Source organism: Corythoichthys intestinalis, chromosome 2 (assembly GCF_030265065.1).
Source record: "Corythoichthys intestinalis isolate RoL2023-P3 chromosome 2, ASM3026506v1, whole genome shotgun sequence".
Taxonomy (NCBI): domain Eukaryota; kingdom Metazoa; phylum Chordata; class Actinopteri; order Syngnathiformes; family Syngnathidae; genus Corythoichthys; species Corythoichthys intestinalis.
In genome coordinates, this window is record NC_080396.1 from 53,912,893 (window position 1) to 53,937,182 (window position 24,290).

At 39.2% G+C, this 24,290-nt stretch overlaps 1 protein-coding gene across 7 annotated transcripts in view; it reads left to right on the plus strand.

Moving 5' to 3' along the window:
• Positions 1 to 24,290, plus strand: part of LOC130907988 (ERC protein 2-like) — a 244,298-nt gene that overhangs the window by 208,693 nt on the left and 11,315 nt on the right. Inside the window, exon 17 of one of the 7 annotated variants that reach the window (XM_057823580.1) lies at positions 1,145 to 1,538. The exons of the other annotated variants lie outside the window; for them this stretch is intronic. The gene's annotated coding sequence lies outside the window, so the exon portion shown is untranslated. Of the gene's footprint in view, positions 1 to 1,144; positions 1,539 to 24,290 lie in introns of those variants that run through there. 7 annotated transcript variants of the gene reach the window in all.

The following is a 24,290-nucleotide window of genomic DNA, read 5'->3' on the forward strand; positions in this document are numbered from 1 at the left end:
CATACGCACACATACACACACCGGCTCACAAAGTAACATTTCACACAGAATGAGCTTTGTGATTCTTTTCCAGTTACTGCAAATCTGCAAGCACTTTACACACTACATTTTCACCGCTTATATTAGTGCAATGATGGGAATCTATTTTGCTGCCTTGATGTTTAGATGTATGGAACTGCACATCATGTGTTTTTGTTCAAGGAACCAGTGATCCTAACCTAACTGGAACATTTATATTCCACTGCTAAGACTTTCATAAACAGGGTGAGGACATGTTTACATACAATATCATCCCAGCTGGACTTTACATCATTCCTCCCCATCATAACAAAGCATATTTGCCTATCTTATAGTAGCAGTGCATCATAACCTGTTGCATGAATCCCACAGCTAGACTAAATGTTAAACGCTTTTCAGACCACTATCTCAGAGCCTTTTTATGGTGTATGCTGTATTTTAGGAATAAACATAGAAAAAAAATACATTTATTACTTTGTCAAAACTATGAGATGATTAACGTTTTATCTCTGCAGTAAGTCGAAGTTGACACTTTCTATGATTATTTATGATTGGCTACATTCCCATCTTAGCGTTACTGTGTCGCCCTTTCCATGACCTACAGAGCATCCCACAATTTGTGCAAATATTCAAAATGCTTTTAGAGGATGTAAGCGCACTTAGTCCAGTTACAGCACAGCAGAAGTAATTGAGAGTTCAGAGCATTCTGTCAAAACTGCCTAAACTATCTCTTCAAATGTTGTCCTCTTGGGGTGTGACGAATCGCTCCAGTGCGTAAATATTCTATAGCCTGTCTCCTCCCGCACATACAAACACATGCACACACACACTCAACCCTGAGGCAGGAAAGGTGGGCATTCCCCACCTAACACTTCTCTTTTGATGATCACTTTTCCCCACTTCTTCCATTGACCCCAGATTCATGCCTTGAGGTGGTGGGATCCCACAGCATGGAAAATTTACCACACATGCACACCTAAACATGACCCCCGCCTCCAGACAGACACAGACACAGACACACACCAACTTTGATCTGACAATGATGTTCTATAAGTATTGTGACTAAGCAAGGAATAAATACAACCATGATGAAGTCATCAATGCTATTTTATTCTTCTCCCTCCAGAGTCCATCCATTTGGCACTGTTCACAATTGGCTCTTAGCTGCCTGGCATTAGCTGGAGATCAGTAGCAGACCACCAACCATTGTAAAAAGCTCTTTTCCCCAGTGTGTATCCAATGTGTCTAATGTCCTGGGGCTCCTTCTGACCCGGGGGGCAGCAAGCAGACCCAGCCAACAAGATGATTGGTTCTTCCTGAGACCGGACTTACCTAGCATTAAGCATCACGCTGCAGCTGCGCTAGAACAAACACTCTCAGTCCACTTGACAGTGAGTTCTAACAATCCAGTTTATAGCCACTAGTGCGTTTTAGTTAAATCAAGTGAAGCAAAGAGTTGTACTTACTAGTCATGCTTAAAAATGGCATTATACATATCATAAATCAAGTCAAAAACAGTATCATGAGAATTGAAAGTGTCCTACATTGTTCGAGCTTTTCATAATACTTTTTATCAGCACATTTGAATGAAGGTTTATTTAAATTTTCGAATTTCAACAGGGTCTGCTTTTACATTCAAAAATGCATATCTCTGTGGTGTAAATAAAGTTCAGGAAGAAGCCTTTTGTCATCAATTTGTGTTAAACCAATCTGACTGGATTTTGCAGTTCTTAACCGTTTAAAACCTAAGCCTATTTTGGCCGAATTTGCATGCCTTTGATGTTGCCTTTATATTTCAAAGAAAAAAATGTTCACAATGGCCAGGTTGGCTGCCTTTTTTCAGGACACCATAACCTCCATATCCAATCTGTTGTTTCCTTCACTGACCAATTATAATCAACATTTTGGACCAAAAAGACAAAAAACTCCCAAAATCTTTTTTCAACATTTGTCATGTTGATGTCCCATTGACAACCAAACATGCTCGACCAACCGTTTTGAAGCTTGATAATATTTATTCAACTTGTTAGCATAAACATTCAATAGAAAAAGATAAGACTAAATAGTTTTATGTTTGACAATTCAACACAAACAGCAGGTATGGTCATAGGCGTTTTTGGCCTTTACACATACTATGGTCAAAACAGGTTATATACAGTGCAAAATAGTGAGAATTTAAAAAATATATATATGTACAGTGGGGCAAATAAGTATTTAGTCAACCACTAATTGTTGAAGTTCTCCCTCCCACTTGAAAATATTAGCGAGGCCTGTAATTGTCAACATGGTAAACCCCAACCATGAGAGACAGAATGTGGAAGAAAAACCCAGAAAATCACATTGTTTGATTTTTAAATAATTTATTTGCAAATCATGGTGGAAAATAAGTATTTGGTAAATACCAAAAGTTCATCTCAATACTTTGTTATGTACCCTTTTGTTGGCAATATCGGAGGCCAAACGTTTTCTGTAACTCTTCACAAGCTTTTCACACACTGTAGCTAGTATTTTGGCCCTTTCCTCCATGCAGATCTCCTCTAGAGCAGTGATGTTTTGGGGCTGTCATTGGGCAACACGGACTTTCAACTCCCTCCACAGATTTTCTATGTAGTTGAGATCTGGAGAATGGCTAGGCCACTCCAGGAACTTGAAATGCTTCTTACGAAGCCACTCCTTTGTTGCCCTGGCTGTGCGTTTGGGATCATTGTCATGCTGAAAGACCCAGCCACGTCTCATCTTCAATGCCCTTGCTGATGGAAGGAGATTTTCACTCAAAATCTCTCGATACATGGCTCCATTCATTCTTTCCTTTATATAGATCAGTGGTACTGGTCCCTTTCCAGAAAAACAGCCTCAAAGCATGATGTTTCCACCCCCATGCTTCACAGTGGGTATGGTGTTCTTCGGATGCAATTCAGTATTCTTTCTCCTCCAAGCACGAGAAACTGTTTCTACCAAAAAGTTCTCTTTTGGTTTCATCTGACCATAACACATTCTGCCAGTCCTCTTCTGGATCATCCAAATGCTCTCGAGCAAACTGCTGACGGGCCTGGACGTGTACTTTCTTCAGCAGAGGGGACACGTCTCGCAGTGCAGGATTTGAGTCCCTGGCGGCGCATTGTGTTACTGATAGTAGCCTTTGTTACTGTGGTCCCAGCTCTCTGTAGGTCATTCACTCGGTCCCCCCGTGTGGTACTGGGATTTTTGCTCACCGTTCTTGTTATCATTTTGACGCCACGGGGTGAGATCTTGCATGGAGCCCCAGATCGAGGGAGATTATCAGTGGTCTTGTATGTCTTCCATTTTCTAATATTTGCCCCCACAGTTGATTTCTTTACGCCAAGCGTTTTACCTATTGCAGATTTAGTCTTCCCAGCCTGGTGCATGTCTACAATTTTGTCTCTGGTGTCCTTCGACAGCTCTTTGGTCTTGGCCATAGTGGAGTTTGGAGTGTGACTGACTGAGGTTGTGGACAGGTGTCTTTTATACTGATAATGAGTTAAAACAGGTGCCATTAATGCAGGTAACGAGTGGAGCCTCGTTTGACCTCGTTAGAAGAAGTTAGACCTCTTTGACAGCGGGAAATCTTGCTTGTTTGTAGGTGACTAAATACCTTTTTTCCACTCTAATTTGGAAATATTTTTTTTTAAATCAAACAATGTGATTTTCTGTTTTTTTTTTTCCACATTCTGTCTCTCATGGTTGAGGTTTACCCATGTTGACAATTACAGGCCTCTCTAATCTTTTCAAGTAGAAGAACTTGCACAATTGGTGGTTGACTAATTACTTATTTGCCCCACTCTATACATCATCTAACACAAAAAGGGTTTAGAGGATATCTCTTTGTGAGTTTAGGTATTGTACCCATCACCTTATCAAAAGTATATACATGCAATCAAGCTTCTCGAACACACACATCTATATACAAATTGAAAAGATTGATAATGAAGAAGAGAAAAATCAAATATAACGTTGAAAAAAAGTATTTTAAAAAATAATGACAAGTATTTCAGTTCAATTTTTTGATGCAAGCGACTGAATAAAGTTTTTTTTTTTTTTTTTTTTTTTTTTTTTTTTTGCACACTCAATAAAGTTTCCTCTTGGACAGGACACGGAGCCACGTCACACACGTCGCACAGCCCACTCTTCCGCTGTTTGCACGCTGTCACTTCTACTCGCCCAGATGCCGACTGATACGAGGAAAACAACGACAAAAACGTCTCATCCTCTTCCTTGAGTTAACGAAATAATGCATTAGCTTGCGCTAAATTTAGTTTTCAATGCATTCCGCACGTTTCAAATTCGCTTGCTCAATCCAACCGGCTGGTGATCGCTTCGCATGTCTCCCTTTCCTTAGGTGGCGCCTTGCTCGGCAATTTATTAAAAATGTTCACATTAGGTTCGTCCTTCTTGACCTCACAACGGCTCTTGGGATATGTAGTTGTTAGGTCTAAACTTACTTGTATCTAGCAAAATAATAAAGACCTAGAGGAGGACGAAGATAAGGATCAGATAGGAGACAGTGATAAGGCTTTACGCTGGCGGCCGTCAGGAGAAAAGGTTGATGCGGAGCGAGTAGCTCGCAACAAGCTTATCTAAAACCCCCCCTGAGGAGCGCAGCCTTTTTATTAAGGAGATGGAGAGCATTCATTGCACATGCGTAAGTTTTATTTTATCGAGACTGTATCATTTACTGAGAACAGAAACCAGAATGAAACATTATGGTGACATTTACTGAAAACAGAAACTTTACTCTTTCCATTGTGTAAACACTAAAAGGCATAAGTGAATAGAGAAAACAATCATAACACCTAGTTTTAAACACACATAATTGCATTTACTATTGTAAATATTGTGAATATTGTTAATACTGTTATTGTGCAAAAGCATTAAAGCACATCTCACAGTAGTCTTTCGTGCTGCTTTCTGTTTTGAAAAAGGACAAGAAATGATGGAAATATGGAGATAAACACATGGTCCATGCAGCGTTTTAATGCTTATTTATGAGTGCCATAAAACTATGAAACTCAAATGACATTACATCCCGTTTTACTAGGTTGAGTGACTTCAAATAAAAGCTGGTGTGGACATCAACTTCCAAACTTTCAAATGAAAGTAACCAGTGGCACATGGGTGACGTAGTTACAGCGTGTCGAGGCTTCAAAGACATTTTGCGTAAACACGTCGCCGCCGACACGTTAGGTGTTAAAGGGTTAAGTATACCTCTAGGTGCTACTTGGACAGATCATCAGTAATGTCATAGGGTGTATCGGGTCTTTGAAACTTTCAAATTTGAATTTCACATTTTCAAATTTCAACAGGGCCTGCTTTTACATTCAAAATTGCATATCTCTGCAGTGTAGATAAAGTTTAAGAAGAAGCCTTTTGTCATCAATTTGGGTTAAGTCAATCAGATTGAATTTTGAAAAATTAATAGTTAATTTTGTGTATTCACCTGTATTATGTTAAATTAAACTCAAATTGCTAAAAAAAACAGAACTCTGGGAAAAGATGCTGTTTCTTTAGCTGAGCATGTTATGGGGCAAAATCATTTAAGAGACAGAACTTGAACTGTGGGCAATAAAGAACAGATGGAGAAATTGTGAGTGTGACGGCCGGAGAGTGGAGACGAGGTCCGTTGGTTTAGAAGTCAAAACTGAAGGGTCGGTGGCTTTGGTGCCCTCTTGAGAAGAAATCAAGCAGAGGATGAAGCCCTGGGGCTATTACCACATCCGGAAACGGCTAAGCGGTGCAGGGAAACATGAGCTAGGTTGTATCTATTTATTTATTAATTTATTTGGTGATATGCACACACAAACACCCACACACATGTCAAAGAGTTGCAATTGGAAACTTTCATGCTGTATGAATGGTGTTTGTTTGTGTCAAATTCATTAGCCATGTGTCTTTCATATCTATGAGGCAGAATAATTTTCTCTCTGTCGTCATGTAAATATGATCATGTCTGTGCATGAAGTTATGCATACAAAACTTCAAAGCTAATACCACAACCCTCCCTATAATGCCCTTATGAAAAAGCAACTTTGTTAGGCCTGCATCCCCTAAATTTATTTTTTCAGATGGGGGTGAGAGGCTGTTACCATGTCAGTCAGCATGGCCACTTATCAGACCATCAGACTACCCTCAGATTCTCTTTCCAGATGGAGGTGAGATAGGGCTCCAGAAGCCCAGAACCCCGCAGACACTGACAGAATGGGTACCTCCCCTAATCTCCTACCTGATGGAGGTCCTTTAATGTGGGCTCGAGTTTCATTTTGTCCCCTTTGCCCACACCCCCATCAACCAGGCCTGTACTGGCATCTACATTCAGTCACGTTCAAGGCCCAGAAACATGGTTGGTAACGGGCTGTTAGCTCCACTAAGAGGTTTAGCTCTAGGTCAAGGTGATCCAAACAGATTGCTGGGTAAAGTAAAGGATAGGCAGGAAAAACAAGTACAAAAGCAGAGCACACTGCATCAGGTCCAGTGTGTACTGTACATCCTCTTATAATAGCAAGCTCCTGCCCATACAGGAGCCCCAAGACTGTGGCTTACCACTTAACATACCCGCCTGCTTTATTATAGTGAAGTGCAAAGACTGCTATTCCACATGACGTTGCAAAGAATCCCGCTCTCTGACACCGCCACCGCAGAGAACAACTTCATGCCAACCACAGTGCCATCTGACCATCTTGTCCAGCCACATAGCGTCTCTACCTAATGCTGCCAGCATACCACAGCCAAGGAAAGAAGCATAGCAACCACAGAGTGGTAAGATTTGTAGGAGTTTCCTTCATATGTCAAAGTCCACTACGTTGCTTCCTGTACATACAATGTCTGGGTTCGGTGAAAAATCATGTTTGCCATCCAGATGTAGCCAAAAGTAGTACAGCTCCCTACTACTTTACCCACATTTTTACCAAATTGTGGCTTCCACGTCACGAAGGGAATATGATTTGACTAAACAAAAAAATACCAATTTGAAATATAGAACCCTATTTTTATAGACGGCAAACGTGCACTCTCGCGTAAAATATGACTCCAGTGTATTTTCCTGCTAGCCCAGACCATGCTGCATGTGTTTTGGAATTTGCTAGACTGGTCTATGCAACATAGGTGTACCAGTGCTAAAAAAGTATGTCATTATGGATCGCTATATCACGCCCCCAAATCGGAAAACTCGGACACCAATCATCGAGTGGCATAGGAATGTACTGTATGGTCGTAACTTGAAACATCTTTTTTCTAACTTTAAAATTGCAAAAAGCCAATGGCTAAACGCTGTCCGTGGGATACCTGTAATTCTTACACCAGGTACACTGTAAGATTGGGGAGGGACTTATTTTTATCTGCCTTTTTCAAAGCCTAAAAAAAGCTTGCCAAATACAAGCTATGGATAAGGTTCTGTCATCGGCCAAATAAACAACTAAATGTCAAGACAGTAACCAATGACACTAATGTTTGTTTGGTTATTGTCTTGACATTTAGTTGTTTATTAGTTGTGCAAAGGTATGTAGGTAAGTTAAATGATTTGTATATATACATATATATTAGGGCTGTCAAACAATCAAAATTTTTAATCAAGTTAATTACAGCTTGAAAATTAATTAATCGTAATTAATCGCAATTCAAACCATCGATAAAACATGCCATATTTTTCTGTTAATTATTGTTGGAATGGAAAGATAAGACACAAGACAGATATATACATTCAACATATGGTACATAAGTACTGTATTTGTTTATTAAAACAATAAATCAACAAGATGGCATTAACAGTATTAACATTCTCTTAAAGCGAGCCACGGATAGAAAGACTTGTTCTTAAAAGATAAATGTTAGTACAAGTTATAGAAATTTTATATTAAAACCCCTCTTAATGTTTTCGTTTTATTAAAATTTGTAAAATTTTCAATCAAAAATAAAATAGTAGCTCGCCATTGTTAATGTCAATAATTACACCATTCTCACTCATTGTGCCCATACATACAAGCCCATAAAATCATTTGGACCCAAGCGCCAGCAGAGGGCGCCAAACACCAAGAAGCAAGTAACAAGCGGACATTACACTGTGTCATTTTAATCTGTTTGAGCGGGGCATGTGCGTTAATTGCGTCAAATATTTTAACGTGATTAATTTAAAAAATTCACTACCACCCGTTAACCTCGATAATTTTGACAGCCGTAATATATATATATATACATACACTCACCGGCCGCTTTATCAGGTGCACCTCTCCAACTGCTCGTTAACACTTAATTTCTAATCAGCCAATCACATGGCGGCAACTCAGTGCATTTAGGCAAGTAGATATGGTTTAAGACAATCTCCTGCAGTTCAAACCGAGCATCAGTATGGGGAAGAAAGGTGATTTGAGTGACTTTAAACATGGCATGGTTGTTGGTGCCAGAAGGGCTGGTCTGAGTGTTTCAGAAACTGCTGATCTACTAGTATTTTCACGCACAACCATCTCTAGGGTTTACAGAGAATGGTCCGTAAAGAAGAAATATCCAGTGAGCGGCAATTCTGTGGGCGGAAATGCCTTGTTGATGCCAGAGGTCAGAAGAGAGTGGCCACACTTGTTCGAGCTGATAGAAAGGCAACAGTGACTCAAATAGCCACCCGTTACAACCAAGGTAGGCAGAAGAGCATCTCTGAACGCACAGTACATCGAACTTTGAGGTAGATTGGCTACAGCAGTAGAAGACCACGCCGGATGCCACTCCTTTCAGCTAAGAACAGGAAAATGAGGCTACAATTTGCACAAGCTCATCGAAATTGGACAATAGAAGATTGGAAAAACGTTGCCTGCTATGATGAGTCTCGATTTCTGCTGCGACATTCGGATGGTAGGGACAGAATTTGGCGTCAAAAACATGAAAGCATGGATCCATCCTGCTCTGTATCAACAGTTCAGGCTGGTGGTGGTGATGTAATGGTGTGGGTAATATTTTCTTGGCACTCTTTCGGCCAATTGAGCATCGTTGGAACGCCACTGCCTACCTGAGTATTGTTGCTGACCATATCCATCCCTTTATGACCACAATGTACCCAACTTCTGATGGCTACTTTCAGCAGGATAATGCGCCATGTCATAAAGCTGGAATCATCTCAGACTGGTTTCTTGAACATGACAACGAGTTCACTGTACTCAAATGGCTTCCACAGTCACCAGCTCTCAATCCAATAGAGCATCTTTGGGATGTGGTGGAACGGGAGATTCGCATCATGGATGTTCAGCCGACAAATCTGCACCAACTGTGTGATGCCATCATTTCAATATGGACCAAACTCTCTGACGAATGCTTCCAGCACTTTGTTGAATCTATGCCACGAAGAATTGAGGCAGTTCTGAAGGCAAAAGGGGGTCCAACCCGTTACTAGCATGGTGTACCTAATATATACCTGTATATACTGTATGTATGTAATATATATGTATGTAATATGTAATATATATATATACATATGGCGGAAAACACAGACAAGGCTGAAAAAGCAGTTTCTGCTCTTGCACCCCTATTTAAAAGAAACTGCTGTATTTTAAGCCAAAACAACTGTTGTGTTTGACAGAACAATATGTTTATACGCTGCCATAGCAGATTCATGGCTCATTAAGCCCCCAAACTATTTTTAATTTGTTCGTTTTACCCAGAAAACCCCAGTTTACAGATGTCACGCAACCGCTTTTGTTTTAACCCAGCCATAAAACTAAGGTAATTAATTATATTTCTTATTCAAAATGTCTGTCATTTTTAGCTTAGAATCATTAATTGATGTCTAATATTTCGTTTAAAAAACAAAAAGATTTTTAAAAATTATTCACTCGCATATTTAAACTTTTAAACAAATGACGTCACAATGAAAAAAAATAGCGTCTGTAAAAAAGCCACGGATATCTGCCTTATAAATATCACTTAATTGTATTTTTTTTTGTAACTGTCGCATTTTCTCCGCTATGTTGATGATAAATAATCGATTCAAACAAAGAAAAATAGGAAAAAAACGTTTAAAGGGGTAAATATATCAAAAAGAAAATCTCAACCACTCCTTGATGTCTGCGATTTCTGCATCGCGACCCTTGTTATATTGACATGTTTCACCCATAAAATACCCAAAAAATCCAGTTGTGGGCATTCAAAACTGTGTCTTGATACTCAGTGATACATGCTACATGGAGTTTTTTAGATCGAAACAACGTAAGTACGCGATAATATCTCGTTAAAGTCATGGCGTCTGTAATTCTGCACGTGCTCTCGCCTCCAGATAGGGTTTTGCTGTTGAAAAAATATATTTTTAAAAACATTGCCCTCCTGTTCAAAAATTTTCTTTCCCCAGAAAGTGGAGATTTTAAGCTTTCCAATGATGTATCACACATGCTTATAGGACAATTTTGAAATTTGGCCAAATCGGGGGTCTCAGAGCAGAACTTCAAGTCACCTGAGTGTTTTCCGCCATATATATATGCCATATATAAAATTGTCCTAAATGAAAGACAATTTCATATGTATCACACTACATGTGTGATACATCAATGGAAAGCTTAAAATCTCAATTTTCTGGGGGAAGAAACATTTCGAGCAGGAGGTCATTTAAAAAAAACAAACTAAACAGCAAAACCCTATCTGGAGGTGAGAGCACGCGAGAGCAGAATTACAGACGCCATGACTTTAATGAGATCTTATCGCTGGTATCAACTTGTTTCGATCCAAAAACTCCATGTTGCATGTATCACTGAGTGTCAAGACACAGCTGTGAATGGCCACAGCTGGATTTTGGGGGGATTTTATGGGTGAAACATTGTAATATAACAAGGGTCGCGATGCAGATATCGCAGACATCAAGGAGTGCTCGAGATTTTCCTTTTCATATATTTACCCTTTTAATTTTTTTTTTCCATTTTTCTTTGTTTGGATCAATTATTTATCATCTAACATATCGGAGAAAATGCGACAGTAAAAAAAAAAAAAAAATACAATCAAGCGATAGTTATTAGGCAGATATCCGTGACTTTATTACAGACACCATTTTTTTCATTGTGACGTAATTTGTTTAAAAGTTTAAAATATGTGAGTGAATAATTTTCTAAAGTCGTTTTTTTTTTTCTTTCTTTTTTTTTTTTTTTTAAACTAAATATTAGACATCAATTAATGATTTTAAGCTAAAAATGACATACATTATGAATAATAAATATAATTAATTACCTTTGTTTTATGGCTGGGTTGAAACAAAAGCGGTTGCGCGACGTCTGTAAACGGGGGTTTTCAGGGTAAAACGGGCAAATTAGATATAGTTCGGGGGCTTAATACGTGATGAATCTGCTATTGCAGCATATAGACATATTGTTCTATCAAACACAAGTTGTTTTGGCTTAAAATACAGCAGTTTCTTTTAAAAAGGAGTGCAAGAGCAGAAACTGCTTCTTCAGTCTTGTCCGTGTTTTCTGCTATAATTATTAGACAGCATGTTGTAAAAACGTAGACTTAGACTAACATTTAACTGCCTACTTGTTTACTAGCCTGTCACACATAAATAGAATAAAATATCACTAATCTAAGCTGTCGAGGCCCCAGCATTGAACTACATAGTAGCTAGCAAGTATGTACATAAATATATAAGCTACCAAGATGCCTGCATTGATTGATTCATTTTAAATTATTTTGTTGTAAACTAATTTCTTGGGACAAGAGGCAGATATAAATTGGTCTTTTTTCCCTGCTCCTTTACTTTGTAAATTGTAAACATTCTTTATTTTGACTAATCAATATTTTCTTTTAAAATTGAAATAAAGAACAAACACACTAACATGACGTGTAGTTTCTAGTTAGCTAACGTTATAGCTATTGTTTTATGTATCTCGTACTTCACTAGCTAGATATTCAGTAATGTTACGTTACGTTAATTCAATCAATGCATGCATCTTGACAATTTATACATTTGCATTACTCTGTGGGTTTAAGGTAATAATGTGGTAGAAGTCACTTAACTTACCCTGTAATGTACGAACAACATTGCTCCTTGTTATCATCAGCAACTTTGAGAGTGAGTGAAACTGGGGTTTTTCATTTTTAGGTTGCAAGTGGTAGCATTTCTTTTTTTTTTTTTTTGTGAGGGTGGGTGGAGGGGTACCATGGACATAGCAGTCCACTGCATACTGCAACCCTCTTTGCTTCTAGTTGAAATATCTTCCAAAAAAAAAAAAAAACAGGTCTATTAGCCGCCGTGGTAGTGCAAATTCAGAAATTTGAACTCCCACCATCATCTATAAATTTGTTTACTCAGTCACTGTCACAGAGAGAATTTGACAGACCCTTGGGTTGGCAGAGTTTTCCAAGGGGACGTGGCTTAGCAATAGGTCAGTTGTTACCAGTCATCATTAGCATATTTCTAAAATCATCCCATTGGCCGCAGCACCATGAGGATGGCAGGTGTGTCAAGCATTTGATCTGTGATGGGTGTGAAAAATGGCCAATTTCTCTGCACAGATATCCTGAGCCAAATTCCTGTAATCTGCTAATTAAGTCTGCTCATACTTCAGACTTTCAATGAGTAAACCATTTCATCTGTCCGTTAGGAAAAGCAGACGTGACATGAATAAATGCACCCGATTTATGCGATCTCTATAAGGATATATTTGTAAGCCTGCTAATTTCTCCAAAGCTGCTCACGTTGAAAAAGATTCATATTGTCTTCAAAGAATATTAAACTCACAATTTTTTTTGTAAAGACATTTGTGATTTTTTTTTTTTTTTTTTTTTTTTTAAATCTGCTTTGCTAGTTTCAACCACTTCCTTTAGTCTTCTTCAGAAGTGTCACATGGTGGTGAAGTGATGTGTTCAAATGTTCCCTGGGTACCCTGGGAAATTTGCCAATAACCGCCCAACCTCTTTGTGAATTGTAGCACATTTGAACATGCTCAGTAAAACTTTTAAATTTGTCTATTTTATTGAAATCACAGCCTCTGTGGGGAGGCTTTTGGGGTCTCTTTTTGCTGACTCTGTGGCCCGCAGAGCTTTGCCTGGAGGTAAACGGGAGTGCTTTAGATCATAGATCTAAGGAGAGTCTTTTTGGGGCTTTTGCGACTGACTTTGTGGCTCACAGAGCTCTGCCTGGTGTCCCATGGGGCTGTTATGGAGCATCTCCAGTCCGTTATGGAGGCGTATAATAATTTCCCCCAGAATTGCTGTCAAGACTGTTAAGACTGCTTTCGCAGTCTCCATAACTCAGGGCAGTTAAAGAAAGGTGCGCAATCGCAAGAGTGCAAGAGCTAAATAGAGAAAAAGAAACACTGAGATGCAAATTAGCCCGGAAGTAGTATATGACAGACATCTGTGCTTGTCGAATTATAGTAATGTATGTAATTTTAAAAATTAAAGACATGGCCCATTTGCATTGGGTTAAGATATTTGGCATCCTCTGCAATTATTACAAATCACCAAAGGTTTACAGGTCTTACTGATTTCATGCGAGTTGGGCTTTAATATGGATTTTTTAGTTTTATTTTTCTTTATATAAACAATGAAATACCTGATACCTGGCAGGTTGCACAATGCTGCTTTGATGTTTGTCACGCAATCTCAATATGGGACACAGCTACTATCATACGACATCGACCTGGAACAAGATCAGATTTTACCATTTCAAACTGTGCCCTGGCCCTTAGAACTGTACTGTTTGATTGGAATGTGGTTTTAATCTTCAACCCCTGTGGGATTGGAATGGCCTAGTTTTCTGACAGCCCACCATCATTCCTTCTGAAATCTTCCATCATGGTCTAGCAATTCGCTTGAGCCAACTGTTCAATTCTAGACTTGCACTGTGAATTATAACAATGAGGTTATTCTCTGTATGACATTGCAGCTTGAATCATTAAAAGTGCAAGGTTCCAATTCTGCACAATGTTCAATAACCTCATGTTTGTTGTGTTGCTTGACTTTGCTTCTTTCGTTGCATTGGGGACTTCCATTGTCATGGTTGCAAATCTGCTGAACAACATTTTTTTCCTGAAATACTGGTCACAAATCTGTCTAAATCTGTCAGTTTTATGAAACATGAAAAAGTCTCTGAGCTGAACTCATAAAAAATAGGAGCAAAGCCAATTTTTTTTGTTTGTTTGTTTTGTTTTTGTTTCCCAGTAAATAATTGTGATTTGGGACTTCAAATGATAAATGAAAAGCAAATAAAACATGTTCTTTTATGTATAGTGAAACTGTGAAATCCTGGAGCCTATCTAAATATCACTTGTAGCTAGAAATGAAATTCAAAGAGTAAAGTTCTTGTGTTCCCGTCACCTCACGTGTGTGATCGTTTACACTGTTGTGATTGTGAAAGAGATGCTATGGGTAGAATATGCAGTACAGCCCTGGAGACACTTTATGACATTGTCTTTGAATCGGATTCAGCTTGTATTGACACCTCTCTCAGTAAGACAAAGACTACCTTTTAGTATGCGTTCACAACAAAAGAATGAGCAAGGAAAGGAATCCTGTGATTAGAAATAGAAGATTATAGGAGTGAATGAGAGCCTAGTCCAAGGTGAACTTGTAAGAGAGAAATCAAGAGACACCGTGGGGGAGGAAGAGAGAGGAATTTGGGAGTGAAGAGATAGAATTCCATGCACCTTTTAGCACGTTTTATTGCCGTTGCACAAACCTGTATTTAGGACCTGTATGAACGTTATACTCTATATTTTCCGCCTCAGGGTAAGTTTAGCAATAAATGAATATATCCGACCAATAACACTTTTTCTGTTTTCCTGTCTGGTACCTATACCTTTTTGATTTTTTACATGTGTCTGTTTAGCATACGCACTTGGTTTTCTATGCATTTTGTCTTCACACGTCGAACTGCATGATGCGAATACGAGTTCAGAGAGATTCACAGTCATGTGCACATGATATATAAAACAGAATCCATCTTAGTAGGAACTACTACAGTAAGTTCCACCTGTATCATTAGTACTGTGACACACCCATGAAGCTCCTTACGATTCCACACAGGCCTCCAAAGGTTAAAGGTAAAATTACAGTGCATACTTGTGTATTGACTGTGTGTGATTGTGAATTGATGTAGAAATACTTGACTGGGAACCTCTGCCTCTTCTTTTTGAAAACCTTGTAGCTTTCGCATCAAAAGTCGACTCCCTCTAGTGGTATCCAAATTGAACAGATATACTTTCCATCTTAAAGTTTTATTTTTAATTTTTGTTCTTTTTTTTAATTGTTATTATTTCAAATTAAACTGTAAGTGCGTTTCCTGACTGTCTTAATGGTAGCCATTGTCTGTCAACATCTCACCCTCTGACATATCGAAGGCTTACTCACGCTTGCTTTCCCTTTGTATGTTTGGTCAGATGAAGGAAATTATGTAATTAGGCTGAAGGGATTGCTTTCTTTCACATTTCACCTCCTACCCATCCAAAAAATGCCACTATCTGCTTTTACTTTTCTATGTCCACCCTCTTTTCCCATCCGGGTTTGCACTTTCTTCCTAGTTCTATGACAGCAGGAGATGGTTCCAATTTAGTCTGAGCCACATCCTCATTCACCTCCTTCATTAATAAGGGACATAATAGCGACTAAGTTGAAGAAAATGAGCACTTTAATTCAAGTTCGTTTCAATGATTGAACAGTCACTTTTTTAAACATCAAAAGAGGAATTTGGGGAGTTTATGAAGGGGTCAAAAGCAGCATTTTGATGTCACGGATGTGTGTCAGCTTGGCTTTAGTTAGAACACTTATGCTCGGAGATGAGTGCTGGGGTACATATGGCCAGTATGGGGGTGGGGGGGGGGGGTATCTGGCATTTTGCACTCTAATTTCAGCCAGCCTGGAGGCCTGGAGCGCTAAGAAGGGCCTCACTGTTGCTCTCTGGATCAGCCAGGTATTGCTTACATAAAAAGCAAGTGAAAACAGCTGTAGGGATAATTAGCTTGATTCTCCATTACATGCCATGAGGGCCAATAACTAAAAAAAATTTAGTTTTGTTTGGGTTAGAGCGGCAGCCCCATCTAGGAGGAAGTTGTAAAAGTCAGGAAGGCAAAAAAGGGAGTAGTGAAAATGAGAAATGAAATAATAGCAATTGTAAAGTCTTGAGGCCTTTGTTCCTGAGATGCATGCTCTTCCTTGGATGACCCAGACTAACCCTCATTTTTCAAATATGTTTGAGGTTTTTATGAAAAAATTGTGATATTGGGTTTGTTTTTGTTGTTGTTTTTTTAATCATTTAGTGTTTCATTTTATATACAGTATGTGCAGAGTGACATAAGTGATTTTTGTAGTAATGGTGTAATTATAAATTTGCTGTAGCAAATAATTTTGCTGGTTTGGTCTATGACTCCTCCAGCACTTGTAATGTATAATTTGCTTTGAAGTGGTAAAAAAAAATAAAAAATACAAACAAACTGGCAACCAAGCATATGCCAAGCAACAAAAACATCATGTGATAACAGGAATTTGTTGACCTTCACATAGCATGGATGCTAATTAATCTAATTAATAGTAATTAACTAAAATGTTTTAAGTAGAATAATGACAATTGTCAATCAAGCCTCCATTTTGTTAACATTTTCTACATTTTGATGTTGATAAACTCTTCCAGTGCTGTTGAGAATGATAGATGTCAAATTGTGTGGCTGTTTTAATCATTTTGCTGCGTATTTAAATTAGTTTGTCACTTGTAGAAAACCAATCCATTTGAACTGGAAGGGTGGCACATTCATTTTCTGCCAACCCTCCCAGGTCAAAAGCTTTGAACGTCTATCGCTTCCAATGGCAGTCAATGAATTAATAAAGTGCCTGTGACAGGAAAAAGCATGTTTATTTAATAATACACGCTGTATTTTATGCTCCTGAATGAAATGGAAATGGTGAGGAAGCGATCGATATATTTATTCAATTTTTTGAATCCCGCGCTACGAAAATGACAGACTTCCGGCTTCGGTCATGCATTGAGGAAGAGGGCGCTGTGACGTGTACGGGAGAAGGAGTCCTCTTCACTATACAGCCGTACTGTTGTATGAGAAGGACTAAGGATTCAGCTGATTTTGCGGATTAATTTGTTTATTTTTCGCATCACGCCAGCCGAACGGCTGCAGAAAAATCTTGCTGTAGGATGTAGAGGCGTGTGAGCTTTTTTGGGGTTTCAAAAGGTTCCCATTCACCCGCTGATATTGGCTAAAACAATCCCTACTACTGTGGGACCATGGGACTTACGAGGAAGTGAGTAAACATCGTGTTTAGTATTACGTCAAATACTGGGATCATTTTAATATGTAGGTGGCTTGCATTTTGTGGCTGACATGCTCCTTGTCCCCTCGGCCGACGACCAGCGGCTTGTCGCACATCCCCCCGCCGGGAGAGCACTATACTCGGCTTATTGCCCTCTTCATGTGCCCGGTGATCTGTCAAATTTTCCAACTGATCAGAAATTGCAACTTTGTGTTAAAAATAGCCGCAAATACAGCGATTACTGAGTAAACACTACAAACGTTGTTTAAAAAAAGGACTACTTACATTTGATCATGGATGGGCATTTAAAAAGCTCTCCTTATACACATATTGTCATGTTAGCTGCATAACAACTGCAGCCGCCCTCCTATGAGTCTCTCGCTGTTTACAACTTCGCTGTGTAGTAAAGCATTATTTTGCCATATTCGTGTTAACCATTTGGCAGCTACACGCTCCTCCGACGTTGGCCGGTTTGCCTGGCGGTCATTGTCCAGCTGCTTCCCCGCAAACGAGCCCTCTGCCCTCAGCAGACGGCGAGCTCTAACTTGTTCGCCGCCGGGCGGGTTGCCGATCGGCAATCAATAACCCAGTCGTCTTTTTAAATGATCCAGGCTATTTATGTGTGATTTTCTGCTTCGAAGACTTTGAAACATCAATCAGTTTGGGTTAGCATGTCGGCTAGCTGTCACGCCTCTTGGTTTGTTTGTCTCCGAAGCCTGGGAAGGGAAATGACATAAGCCTGACTTGGCATAAAATATCGTTCGGGAGGTGCGACAGTAAAGGTGAAGTCGACAGTTTTGACCATAATGGAGTAATTTAGCCATGTCGTCCTGAATAAATGCATTTTTATTATTTCATATTCCATTTAGCACAAGATGACCATGCCATTTATTTAGCTGTTGGGGAAACATACTTGGATAAAAATAATATCCTGTAAAAGTACTGGAGTAGAGAGACTGAAACAATGACATTTTGCTGCTCTTTACGTCGCGCTTTCTTCGTTCTGAATAATTCCCCTCAATGGGCTGAATAATAAAACCGTAGAGCCCATTCTCCCGCTGACGGCATCCACCCGGTGGGGACGCTAGAGCCCTATAATGGTAGGCGTGGCTAACCAGCAGATTAAAAGACTAATTTCTCGTCATCTGCGCTATGCTAAATGGTTGTAAATAGCCGTATCGTCTCAAAATATGATTCTAATTTACATAATAATGCTATTTAGGCCTTTTTTTTATCCTGTCGTACGCACTTTAAAGACTAGTTTCAAACGTACTAGCAAAAATCTTGAGAGCACAGGAATGAGGAGAAGGATAAGGGTTTCTCAGGGAGTGGAAGATAGGAATGGCTGATTGGACTCCATGATGGACAGGGAAATAACCAAACTTTTCAGTGGGTTTGTGTACATGTGAACTCTAGGTTATCTGTCTCTCTCTGTTAAGAGCAATAATAATGTTAGTAGTCTTTCGGTGTGTTATGTGAAAATGTAATTCCCTCCTTCGTAAATGTTCTGTTTTTTATGCATAGTTCCCCCACTGTATTGTTTAGGTTATAACCCGAGTAAACATGGAATTTAACAGTTACAATCCTGCATTCTAAATTAACTCTAGCTAATCAGATTTTTTGGGAAAGCTGAGTTAATTTTCTCTCGGCACACTGAAGTCTGATGACCTCCAGACCTGTTTGAACAAAAATCATTTTAATTGAACCCGTCTGACAAAATGAAGGTGGGCAAAAGATCAGAAAAAGCTGAAGCAACACAGAGCAACACACAAACAGGGTCCGATCACGTCATTTTCAAAGTATCGGAATCGGCAAAAAAATATCGGACATGCCTTTTTTAATATATACAGTATATATATATATATATATATTTTTTTTTTTTTTATTAAATCGTTTTGTAATTGTATTTAACGTTACAGACAAAATGTCTTACATTCATCCAGAGTCTTTAGTTTTGGCTGAAAGTGGAGCTGTCAAATTTATCGCGTGAACGGCGGTAATAACATTAATATATTTAACGCAATTAACGCATGCGCTGCACTACCCACTCACGCATTGTCGCGTTCAATCTAATAATGGCACCAAATTACATATACATAGAACTAAAAGGCAACGTGAAATGAGTAGAGAGAATTTTGGCACCCTTTGAAGCCTTTTTTTAATTGGCTAAAGCCTTACAATCCCTCTCTCTACGATCAGAAATATCGTGGGAAGCAATGTGGGGAAGAAAGGTAGTAGTTGATCTTTTTCTTAACACCCTATTTTATTTCCCAATGCTGAGAAGATATATCAATTGGTACCATTACGCACAGTCACGGTTGCACTTCCCATCATGCATTTGGGCGAAAGTAAATGGCTGAATTATCATTTACTGAAAGCTCATAAAAATCCGCTAGATGGCAATATTTAGTCACAATATACAAAGTCACATTTGTCCTATAAGAATTACAAGTCTTTCTATCCGTGGATCCCTCTCACAGAAAGAATGTTAATAATATAAATGCCATCTTGAGGATTTATTGTCATAATAAACAAATACAATACTTATGTACTGTATGTTGAATGTATATATTTGTCCGAGTTTTATTCATTTTTTTCTTAATGCATTGCCAAAATGTATATGATCGGGGAAAATTATTGGGGATGATTGGAGTTGAATCAGGAGCAAAAAAAACCCAATCGGATCGGGAAATATCGGGATCGGCAGATACTCAAACTAAAACGATCGGGATCGGATCGGGAGCAAAAAAACATGATCGGAACAACCCTAGTAATCGGCGTCTATCACTGTGAAATGGGTTACTAAGCGTTTGGACCACAGCATACCATCATGGTCAAAGCCGTTATCGGCAAATGGAGATACATGGATTGGAGATACTAGATATAAGAGGTCATAATGCAACCCAATGATCATCAGGGCAAGAAGCATCATAAAAGACTAGACACTCCCCTGCTTCCACCTCTTCAATCTGTTGCCCTCTGGCAGGCGCGAGAGGGCCATACCAGCCAGAACAAACAGAGTGAAAGACAGTTTCTTTCCAGGAGCTGTCATCCGAATCAATTCAAGTTTGCAATGAAATATTATTATCATTGCTAAATTAAGGTCGAGTTATGCTTCCGCGTCAGACCTGTGCCTTCAAGGAAAACCCAATTTACGACCCTGCGCCGTAGCCTGACGCAGTCCAATTGAATTTTCAAACCCTAGCGTCATCTCGACGTAAATGACGTGACGGAAATGGACTGTGATTGGTCCGCTCAGACTGTTGTTTCCAGTTCAGCTCGAAATCACCGCCATTGTACACGTAAAAATGGACCAAGCCGACGGGAGTCTCATCGAAGAGCAAGTCTTGTCAAGACATCATTAAGATTGCCAAATGGAAAGGTCAGCGATTGAATAAAAAAATGGAAGAACCACCGAGACGTGTGTGTTCAGAATCGAGTTGCCACACGAAGCGGTGACCCAGTCGGCCAAAAACTGCCAGCTTTTTATCACTTTATGTCGTATTTTTGGTTGGTGCACTTCATCATTTAATGTGTACATCTGTTTGCTGTGAGTCTGTGACTTATTTTCGTGTCACACTTCAAGTATATGAAGAATAAAGCACAGGTTTGGTATCAAAAGAGTTGTTTTGCTGTTTCATTTTCAACAACAGACAGTTCATACACGATACATCATCACTGACTGAGCGTGCCTCGGTGCTTTTATGATAACGTTAACATCAAGGCTTCCAATGCAGTTTGGGAAGTTCCATAGACGCCAGAAATCTGCTATCGCTTCCAACTTGCTGGTTGTAGAACACGGCAAACAAATTGGGCTGGAGGGCTTTGCAAACGTCGGACAAAACGCTGGACGCAGTGCTCGACGCCAGTTTGAAGCTAGCCCCTAAAGCTAGTTGGTTTTCACCCGAGGCTAAAACCCTCTATGCAGCATGAAAAGTTGGACAGACCTTCTGCGTCGCCTGCGCCTCAACATTTGTATGATCAGCATTTATTCAGTGTTGATGAGCTGAAGATCCACATTCAAGCGTTCCATCTTGCATTGTTTATTTTTTTTCTCCGTTAAACTAGAAAAGAGGAAGTCAACAAGCATGCCCCAAAACAGTACAAACATAACACCACACCCCTCTAGTGGCTTGGCGGTGAATTACAGAGCAACGCGTCACCTGGCCGGAGAACCATCGAATGTCGAATGACGCCGTAGTCGCTGTGCCGTCACCACAACGCCGGAGCATAACTCAGACTTCATGCATATGAATTATATATACTGGACTGTCTCAGGAAATTAGAATAAACAATATTCTAATTTTTTGAGACAGTCCTGTGTATATATACAGGACTGTCTCAGGAAATTAGAATACACAATATTCTAATTTCCTGACTGTCTCAGGAAATTAGAATATTGTGTATTCTAATTTCCTGAGACAGTCCTGTATATATACACAGGACTGTCTCAAAAAATTAGAATATTGTGTATTCTAATTTCCTGAGACAGTCCAGTATATTAGGGCTGTCAAAATTATCGCGTTAACGGGCGTTAATTAATTTTTTTAATTAATCAAGTTAAAATATTTGACGCAATTAACGCACTAGGCCCGCTCAGACAGATTTAAATGTCAGTACAGTGAAAGGCCAACTTGTTAATTGTGTTTTATGGAGTTTTTCCGCCCTCTGCTGGCGCTTGGGTGTGACTTGCATATGTTATGTGGCGTAATGTCGCCCTCTGCTGGCGATTCAGTGCAGCTGATTATTTGGGTTTCGGCGCGCTTTTCTGACGTGATTATATGTCGACGCGAACTCACACTAACAGACAGTGCTATTCAGACCAGCTAACGTCCGCATCCAGTATTCAGTGGCAGTTCTCATAGCCCCATCACACTGTTTGTGTCTAATACATGCATCGCTTGTGAGTTATATTCCTCCTTTGTTTATATTCATGAGCATTAGATAGTTATTGATGACGTGTATTTGAATTTGTTCACATATATGGTGAAATGCAGTTACATTGTTAGATGCTTGTGAGCTAATTGGCTAGTGCTACTGCTCAAATGGACACGTGTGTGTACATTTTATGTTATTTTGTGATTTATGCAAGTTATTGACACATTGCCTTGTTATTTTCAGTTTTACAAAAATACAAGAAACGTGCTCCTGTCAAAAAGAGATGACTTCAGTAAAGCCCATGCAACTTTGCCACACCGTCTGATTTCTTTTTGGAACTTATGTTCGCTGTCAATTTGTGTATTCACGCACATTGAGGACAGAATAGGGCTACTAGTTTATTTTTTGATTGAAAATTTTACAAATTTTATTAAAACGAAAACATTAAGAGGCGTTTTAATATAACATTTCTATAACTTGTACTAATATTCATCTTTTAAGAACTACAAGTCTTCCTATCCATGGATCACTTTAACAGAATGTTAATAATGTTAATGCCATCTTGTTGATTTATTGTTATAATAAACAAATACAGTCCTTATGTACCGTATGTTGAATGTATATATCCATCTTGACTTATCTTTCCATTCCAACAATAATTTACAGAAAAATATGGCATATTTTATAGATGGTTTGAATTGCGATTAATTGCGATTAATTACGATTAATTAATTTTTAAGCTGTAATTAACTCGATTAAAAATTTTAATCGTTTGACAGCCCTAATATATATATATATATATATATATACATACAGTGCCTTGCAAAAGTATTCGGCCCCCTTGAATCTTGCAACCTTTCGCCACATTTCAGACTTCAAACATAAAGATATTAAATTAAATTTTTTTGTCAAGAATCAACAACAAGTGGGACACAATCGTGAAGTGGAACAACATTTATTGGATTATTTAAACTTTTTTAACAAATAAAAAACTGAAAAGTGGGGCGTGCAATATTATTCGGCCCCTTTACTTTCAGTGCAGCAAACTCACTCCAGAAGTTCAGTGAGGATCTCTGAATGATCCAGTGTTGTCCTAAATGACCGATGATGATAAATAGAATCCACCTGTGTGTAATCAAGTCTGCGTATAAATGCACCTGCTCTGTGATAGTCTCAGGGTTCTGTTTAAAGTGCAGAGAGCATTATGAAAACCAAGGAACACACCAGGCAGGTCCGAGATACTGTTGTGGAGAAGTTTAAAGCCGGATTTGGATACAAAAAGATTTCCCAAGCTTTAAACATCTCAAGGAGCACTGTGCAAGCCATCATATTGAAATGGAAGGAGCCTCAGACCACTGCAGATCTACCAAGACCCGGCCGTCCTTCCAAACTTTCTTCTCAAACAAGGAGAAAACTGATCAGAGATGCAGCCAAGAGGCCCATGATCACTCTGGATGAACTGCAGAGATCTACAGCTGAGATGGGAGAGTCTGTCCATAGGACAACAATCAGTCGTACACTGCACAAATCTGGCCTTTATGGAAGAGTGGCAAGAAGAAAGCCATTTCTCAAAGATATCCATAAAAGTCTTGTTTAAAGTTTGCCACAAGCCACCTGGGAGACACACCAAACATGTGGAAGAAGGTGCTCTGGTCAGATGAAACCAAAATTGAACTTTTTGGCCACAATGCAAAACGATATGTTTGGCGTAAAAGCAACACAGCTCATCACCCTGAACACACCATCCCCACTGTCAAACATGGTGGTGGCAGCATCATGGTTTGGGCCTGCTTTTCTTCAGCAGGGACAGGGAAGATGGTTAAAATTGACGGGAAGATGGATGCAGCCAAATACAGGAACATTCTGGAAGAAAACCTGTTGGTATCTGCACAAGACCTGAGACTGGGACGGAGATTCATCTTCCAACAGGACAATGATCCAAAACATAAAGCCAAATCTACAATGGAATGGTTCAAAAATAAATGTATCCAGGTGTTAGAATGGCCAAGTCAAAGTCCAGACCTGAATCCAATCGAGAATCTGTGGAAAGAGCTGAAGACTGCTGTTCACAAACACTCTCCATCCAACCTCACTGAGCTCGAGCTGTTTTGCAAGAAAGAATGGGCAAGAATGTCAGTCTCTCGATGTGCAAAACTGATAGAAACATA